The sequence below is a fragment of the Doryrhamphus excisus genome, linkage group LG5, assembly GCF_037039965.1.
Source record: "Doryrhamphus excisus strain RoL-2023G ecotype Guam linkage group LG5, RoL_Dexc_Guam_v1.1, whole genome shotgun sequence".
Classification (NCBI taxonomy): Eukaryota; Metazoa; Chordata; class Actinopteri; order Syngnathiformes; family Syngnathidae; genus Doryrhamphus; species Doryrhamphus excisus.
The window spans coordinates 4,682,107-4,690,466 of NC_136361.1; the positions used below are offsets into that span (position 1 = coordinate 4,682,107).

Consider the following 8,360-nt stretch of genomic DNA (forward strand, 5'->3'; position numbering starts at 1 on the left):
AAGTTATTTTAACAATAACAATGAATATGCTTATATTTTGTGCGCATACAAGAATTATGCACAAGGAATAAGCATCGTTCTGTTCAACAGTTTAAACAAACCGATTTTTTTTTAAATAAACCCGAAACGTGGACTTTGCCCAGCACTGCAGAGGCGGCGTCTATGAATGAAGACACAGACAGCGAGCCGCCACCTTAGTTGTTTCAGGATAACAACAGCATTTTTAAGCAAATTTCAACCATAGCTATGTAGGCTATATCGCTTTAAACATAAAACACCCGCGTATGAATGGTATTAATGTGAAAATATGTAAAAAACTTACAGAATACCTCTACTTCCGTCATTGAGGATGTAAACAGTCAACGACGAGCAGCAAAGAAGGTTCAGCAGAGACGGGAAGTGACGACGTTGTGCTATGGGGACATCTAGAGGCCAACAATGGAAGTGCGCTAAAAACAGTGATTCAGTGTTTAAATGTGAAGTGTAGGAATCTGATTATTAAATAATGTATTTAATTCAATTGATCCCGAATCTACATGTATTTTCACTTGAAATAAAGCCAATAAAACCAATAAAACCATGAAATTATGATTGGAATTTAATATGAGGAGGCCGCATACAAGATCCAGACACTAGATGTAGTCACACACTAAGTTCCCGTAGCCCTGACAGTCCCCCCGACTGAACAAAATTATGCAAAGAAATAAAAACAGGCAGCAGGAGCACACACATACGCTGCGGCGATATGCCTCCGATATGTCGAGACAGCGAGAAGGCGTGTCAGGTATGGAACCAAATCACTCTCAAGGTGAATCCACATTGGAGGCTCGTTAAAACAAACTCCCCCTCATCAATCAAAACTTGTCCAGGCTTCCTGACACGCCGCACATAGGGAGAAAACACACGCACACACACACATTGCAAACGTGTGCTATGTGCAGATGCATCAGGATTCATTCATCCTTTGGGCATGCATTATGAATACATCTATGAATAAATTCCAGTTTGAGTGGATTTGTCATTCGGCGGGGTGTTTTTTTTTTTTCTTTTAAACAAGTTTACACCATCTGGGTCTTCTTCCCCTCCCTGGCATTTTATGTCCATTACTAACCTGTATTCATTGATGTGTTTTTTTCCCTCTTGATATATATTGAGCAGGCACACCAACAGATCAGCCTGTGAAATCTCTTGTGAAAATGTTTGAATGGTTACTTGTTGCAAGGCAGAATTTGTGGGGCACAATGTCAAACTATGCGTGAGAGTTGCACTGTCCCATAAAGCAAAAAAAGGACAGGGAGACTTGGCAGGTGCACAGGGAACACACACAACTGACGCTAATAATTTAATTTAATTTCATTTCATTTCATTTCATTTCATTTCATTTCATTTCATTTCATTTCATTTCATTTCATTTCATTTTATTTTATTTTATTTTATTTTATTTTATTTTATTTTATTAGCTCAGCGAGCTTAGCTTAGCTTAGCTTAGCTTAGCTTAGCTTAGTTTACTTTAGTCTAGTTTACTTTAGTTTACTTTAGTTACTATAATTAAATATTTAATTTTTTAATGTTTACATTTTTTATTTTGTTATTATTTTTTATTTTTTTATTATTTAATTTAATTTAGTTTAGTTTAGTTTAGTTTAGTTTAGTTTAGTTTAGTTTAGTTTAGCTTAGCTTAGCTTAGCTTAGCTTATGTTAGCTTAGTTTATCTTATCTTATCTTAGCTTAGTTTAGCTTATCTTAGCTTAGATTATCTTAGTTTACTTTAGTTTACTTTAGTTTATTAAATGTTTAATTTTTAATTTCTAATTTTTTGATGTTTAATTTTTTCATTTAGTTATTATTTATTTATTATATAAAATAATTTAATTTAATTTAATTTAATTTAATTTAATTTAATTTAATTTAATTTAATTTAATTTAATTTAATTTAATTTAATTTAATTTAATTTAATTTAATTTAAAATGTAACTATTTAATATATATTGTATACCAACACGCTAGTGCTAAGTAGCCACATGGCAGCGTTTTACATGCATCCATTTTCTTCCTTCAACTGTACCAGATGATTAAAAAAAAGACTCAAACACAAGTGGTATTTGGTTCTCTTTAAAATAAAAAAAAAGAAAAAGTTCAGCTCCGTCTATCAGCTGCACCTAATTGCTTTCATTATTTGCCGTATCAGATCCACAAAGGCTCTTGCCAATTTCACTGTGATAAAAAAAAACACTGGAAAGGTCAAGAATAGCAACGATAAAGCGTAAAGTAGTCGTCTTTTCAGAATACCGCCTCCTTAAATACTGGCAAAGGCAGGATTTTTTTTATACTCATGAAGGTCACAGTGGAGTCTTTCAATTTAATGTTCTTTATCAGTGAATATTAGAGCCGCACTATTACCCTGCTGAACAGAATGCAGGAGCTATGTTTCGAGACCACCAGTAAAAATCGAAGTGAGCAGCCCATAAAAATGTCTACAGTGGAACCTCAGTTGGTATCAGAAATTTAAAACAATATTTTTTGGTTAGTGTACAATCTTGTCATGTTATTAATAAACTGCATGAGTTTGATTCATAACGTCCTTGTTAGCTTGCTTATACATGTAAATAGAAACTGTATGATGTCATCAGAGGTTGACTGTCTTTACATGATATCTTATGGGCAAAGTTGATTTGATTAGAGTACGTTTTGGTTAGAGTCAAACCTTTTGAATGGATCAATGACGCTAACCAAGGTTCTACCAAGTACAAGGTTGCTTATCCATGTAAACAGAAACCGTGTATGATGTCATCAGAGGTTGACTGTGTTTACATGATATCTTATGGAAAAAGTTGATTTGGTTAGAGTACGTTTTGGTTAGAGTCAAACCTTTTCGAATGGATCAATGACGCTAACCAAGGTTCTACCAAGTACAAGTTTGCTTATCCATGTAAACAGAAACCGTGTATGATGTCATCAGAGGTTGACTGTGTTTACATGATATCTTATGGGAAAAGTTGATTTGGTTAGAGTACATTTTTGTTAGAGTCAAACCTTTTCGAATGGATCAATGACGCTAACCAAGGTTCTACCATGTACAAGCTTGCTTATACATGTAAACAGAAACCGTGTATGATGTCATCAGAGGTTGACTGTCTTTACATGATATCTTATGGGCAAAGCTGATTTGGTTAGAGTACGTTTTGGTTAGAGTCAAACCTTTTGAATGGATCAATGACGCAAACCAAGGTTCTACCAAGTACAAGTTTGCTTATCCATGTAAACAGAAACCGTGTATGATGTCATCAGAGGTTGACTGTCTTTACATGATATCTTATGGGCAAAGTTGATTTGGTTAGAGTACGTTTTGGTTAGAGTCAAACCTTTTTGAATGGATCAATGACGCTAACCAAGGTTCTACCATGTACAAGCTTGCTTATACATGTAAACAGAAACCGTGTATGATGTCATCAGAGGTTGACTGTGTTTACATGATATCTTATGGGAAAAGTTGATTTGGTTAGAGTACGTTTTGGTTAGAGTCAAACCTTTTGAATGGATCAATGACGCAAACCAAGGTTCTACCAAGTACAAGTTTGCTTATCCATGTAAACAGAAACCGTGTATGATGTCATCAGAGGTTGACTGTCTTTACATGATATCTTATGGGCAAAGTTGATTTGGTTAGAGTACGTTTTGGTTAGAGTCAAACCTTTTTGAATGGATCAATGACGCTAACCAAGGTTCTACCTTGTACAAGCTTGCTTATACATGTAAACAGAAACCGTGTATGATGTCATCAGAGGTTGACTGTCTTTACATGATATCTTATGGGCAAAGTTGATTTGGTTAGAGTACGTTTTGGTTAGAGTCAAACCTTTTGAATGGATCAATGACGCTAACCAAGGTTCTACCATGTACAAGCTTGCTTATACATGTAAACAGAAACCGTGTATGATGTCATCAGAGGTTGACTGTGTTAACATGATATCTTATCGGAAAAGTTGATTTGGTTAGAGTACGTTTTGGTTAGAGTCAAACCTTTTCGAATGGATCAATGACGCTAACCAAGGTTCTACCATGTACAAGCTTGCTTATACATGTAAACAGAAACCGTGTATGATGTCATCAGAGGTTGACTGTCTTTACATGATATCTTATGGGCAAAGTTGATTTGGTTAGAGTATGTTTTGGTTAGAGTCAAACCTTTTGAATGGATCAATGACGCTAACCAAGGTTCTACCATGTACAAGCTTGCTTATACATGTAAACAGAAACCGTGTATGATGTCATCAGAGGTTGACTGTGTTTACATGATATCTTATGGGACAAGTTGATTTGGTTAGAGTACGTTTTGGTTAGAGTCAAACCTTTTGAATGGATCAATGACGCAAACCAAGGTTCTACCATGTACAAGCTTGCTTATACATGTAAACAGAAACCGTGTATGATGTCATCAGAGGTTGACTGTCTTTACATGATATCTTATGGGCAAAGTTGATTTGGTTAGAGTATGTTTTGGTTAGAGTCAAACCTTTTGAATGGATCAATGACGCTAACCAAGGTTCTACCATGTACAAGCTTGCTTATACATGTAAACAGAAACCGTGTATGATGTCATCAGAGGTTGACTGTGTTAACATGATATCTTGTCGGAAAAGTTGATTTGGTTAGAGTACGTTTTGGTTAGAGTCAAACCTTTTCAAATGGATCAATGACGCTAACCAAGGTTCTACCATGTACAAGCGTGCTTATACATGTAAATAGAAACCGTGTATGATGTCATCAGAGGTTGACTGTGTTTACATGATATCTTATGGGAAAAGTTGATTTGGTTAGAGTACATTTTGGTTAGAGTCAAACCTTTTCGAATGGATCAATGACGCTAACCAAGGTTCTACCATGTACAAGCTTGCTTATACATGTAAACCGAAACCGTGTATGATGTCATCAGAGGTTGACTGTCTTTACATGATATCTTATGGGAAAAGTTGATTTGATTAGAGTACGTTTTGGTTAGAGTCAAACCTTTTTGAATGGATCAATGACGCTAACCAAGGTTCTATCATATACGGCTTGATCCTGGACTTCTTTTAATCCTCCTGCTAAAGTTTCGTAAACTTTAGTCAACTCGTAAACACCAGCTGTGGTGGGTTCAAGGACCGTGAAATCCCAATGCTCAACAAATTTGGTAAGCAAATGGTGTAATTTTATTTGATCCTATTCATCACGGTCGGGGTGGAAACAATTAACCATGATAAACAAGAGATTACTATATTAACAACATATGAATTTGGCCTATTTTTTAATGCTAACCAAGGTATATGCAAACTGAGGCTCCACTGTATTTTTTTTTCCACTTTTTTCTTTCAAGTCAATTACATGAATGGTACAATGGTGTAGTACAGTGTAGTACAATATACAGTGTGTGTTTTTAGCTGCATTTAATACTGAAAAGCACTTCTAAACTGTTTTGGGCTTTAAAAATAATTGGCTTTCTGGAACAGATTAATTGGATTTCTTATGGGAAAAGTTGATTTGGTTAGAGTACGTTTTGGTTAGAGTCAAAACTTTTAGAATGGATCAACGACGCCAATCAAGGTTCCACCCTCCTGCTAGCTTGATGTTGATGTAAAGTCTTGTAAACTTGTAAACACCAACTGTGGTGGGTTCAAGGACCGTGAAATCCTAATGCTCGACAAATTTGGTAAGCAAATGGTGTAATTTTATTTGATCCTATTCATCACGGTCGGGGTGGAAACAATTAACCATGATAAACGACTGATTACTATATTCACAACATATGAATTTGGCCTATTTTTTTATGCTAACCAAGGTATATGCTAACTGACTGCTAACTGCTAACTTTTTTTTTTTTTTTCCACTTTTGGCTTTGAAGTTTACATGAATGGTACAATGGTGTAGTACAATATACAGTGTGTGTTTTTAGTTGCATTTAATACTGTTTTAGGCAACAGAAATAGCAAAATATGAAACCACATGGCATGTGCATTGAATGTAAACTACTCTGCACTGGATTTGAATGACACACACACACACACACACACACACAGAAAACAGACCAAATTGTCAGCAGAAGAGTCAGCCCCACTTCTCATTGGCAGCCTATTGTATGCTAAATATATATTTATACAATACACTATATAGTTATACTTCACAGCCCTCAATATATTGCCCTGTGACAATATCATTTCACGACCAAAAAAAATGCAATTTCTTCACCTGAAAGGAAGATGAGTAGGTATCTTTCTGCGCCGTCCAGGACTTTCACCTTTCATTACTTCTTCATCCCTTGTATCAAGTCAGTGATCAACTTGGCTAGCTCGCAGGAAATTCAATAATACTCGTTGCTTTTGTTTTTCTATGAAGAATCAAATATACAGCCTTGGCCATGAAGTTTGTCTTTTACTCCGCTAATATTTATTCTTTGCTTTGCTTTAATTGTATTCAGTCCAACAGTGACGCTTTGCCAGTCATATAATGTTTCTTTAAAACTATATATTTTTTTTAAGTTTTAGAGGTTTATTGCTGAAATCTAACCTTTAAATTAATGGCAAAGCGACAAGGTTTATTCAAGACGTGTAGCAAAGCCTGTGAAGTCATGGCCGTCTAACAAGGTAAGTGCTTTTTCCTTCATAATGGAACCCCTAATTACTGTCAAACCAGACCAGGTCTTTATGGAATCCATAAACAGCACCTCTGCTGGTTCTGGCCAAGTACTGCACTTGCCTTGATAGCTTCAAAAAAATGCAAAAATTTTAAACATCAACAAGAATATATTCAATATATTTATATGATAAAATATATTATAAAATGCATTATTAATTTTAAATATTTCTACATAGTTAAAATACTTAAGGAGAGTAACAAAGAAATGTAAAAGAAATGGAGTCAAAATATTAAGAGAAAAAAAAGCCATATTCAAAGAAAATCATCTAAAATCTAAATCTAAAAAAAACATAATTTTACAAGAATAAATTAATAAAATTATGAGAAAAAATTATGTCATTTAAGTAACATAGAGCTAAAATATTAAGGGAAAAAAATAAGTTGTAATATAATGAGAAACAAACAAGCAAAATAAAATTGTAATATTTGGGAATTTAGGTTGGGATGAAACTTATAATATTATGCAAATACAGTCAAAATACTGGGGGAATAAATTCATAATTATTGTAAGAATAAAATGTATGAAGCTTGGTTAAGAACATTATTCGGACGCTGCATGCTTTTTAGATATCAATACTGTAAGTTTACTCGTGATAAGTGAATTTCCCTATCTATCAAGGAAATAACCTTCTACATAATTTTTTAAAAATATTATTAGAGCCCTCTAGATATGACATAACACCCCTATAGTCACCTTTACACTTGTATTACTCAATATAGTAGATATCATAAGAAAAAGTAAGCCATTAAAGACATAAATAAGACTGTGTGCAATGAGGGAACTGACTGTCAGGCCTGACAGGAAGTGGTGTGGCCTGGGGGGGGGGGGGGTGTTCAGAATTGAGTTTCAGGTTTGCGTGGGTTACGGCCTCGGTCGTTTTTATTTGGGATTATTGCTCCTGTTGTTCCGGAGATCAAAAGTCTGGTGCTTGTGTGTTTTGTGGCTGGAATCTGCCTATAGTGTCCCACCACTGAAAGAACTATTGACATAGATGTAGAGTACATATAATAAAGTTCTGTGAATGCCTTATCATTTCTAATTAGGAGGAAGGAAGAAGACAGAAAGGTTTCCCTGGCTGGAATCTGTCTATAGTGTCCCACCACTAATATAAATAAACTAATATAATCTAAAAATAACTATTAAATAAATAATCTAAAATAACTATTGACAGAGATGCTATGTTTGGGTGCATTTTGGCTTTATGATAAGTAGGAGATCAAAATTCTGGTGCTTGTGTGTCTCACCGAATATTACAGTAAGATTACTGACACCTAGTGACCAGTGAAGAGTACTACATATAATAAAGATCTGTGAATGCCTAATCATTTCTAATTAGGAGGAAGAAAGAAGACAAAAAGGTTTCTCTGGCTGGAATCTGTCTGTAGTGTCCCACCACTAAAAGAACTAAAAATAATTCTGAAAATAAGTCTGGTGCTTGTGTGTCTCATCGAATATTACAGTAAGATTACTGACACCTAGTGACCAGTGAAGAGTACTACACATAATAAAGATGCCTTATCATTTCTAATGAGACAGAAAGGTTTCCCTGGCTGGAATCTGCCTATAGTGTCCCACCACTAAAAGAACTATTAACAGAGATGCTATGTTTAAGTGCATTTTGGCTATATGATAATTAGGACATAGAATTTTCATGAAAACTTGAATCCTACACAAACCAGAGCGTACGATA

General features: G+C 34.8%; 1 protein-coding gene across 3 annotated transcripts in view; it reads right to left on the reverse strand.

Annotated features, from left to right (window-relative positions):
* tpk1 (thiamin pyrophosphokinase 1) overlaps window positions 1-423 on the reverse strand; it is a 72,743-nt gene extending 72,320 nt beyond the window's left edge. For 2 of the 3 annotated variants that reach the window (XM_078790609.1, XM_058060119.2), the window contains exon 1: window positions 323-423. The gene's annotated coding sequence lies outside the window, so the exon portion shown is untranslated. The remainder of the gene's footprint in view (window positions 1-322) is intronic. The other variant, XM_058060120.2, reaches the window with a different exon arrangement.
* Window positions 424-8,360: the final 7,937 nt, after the last annotated feature.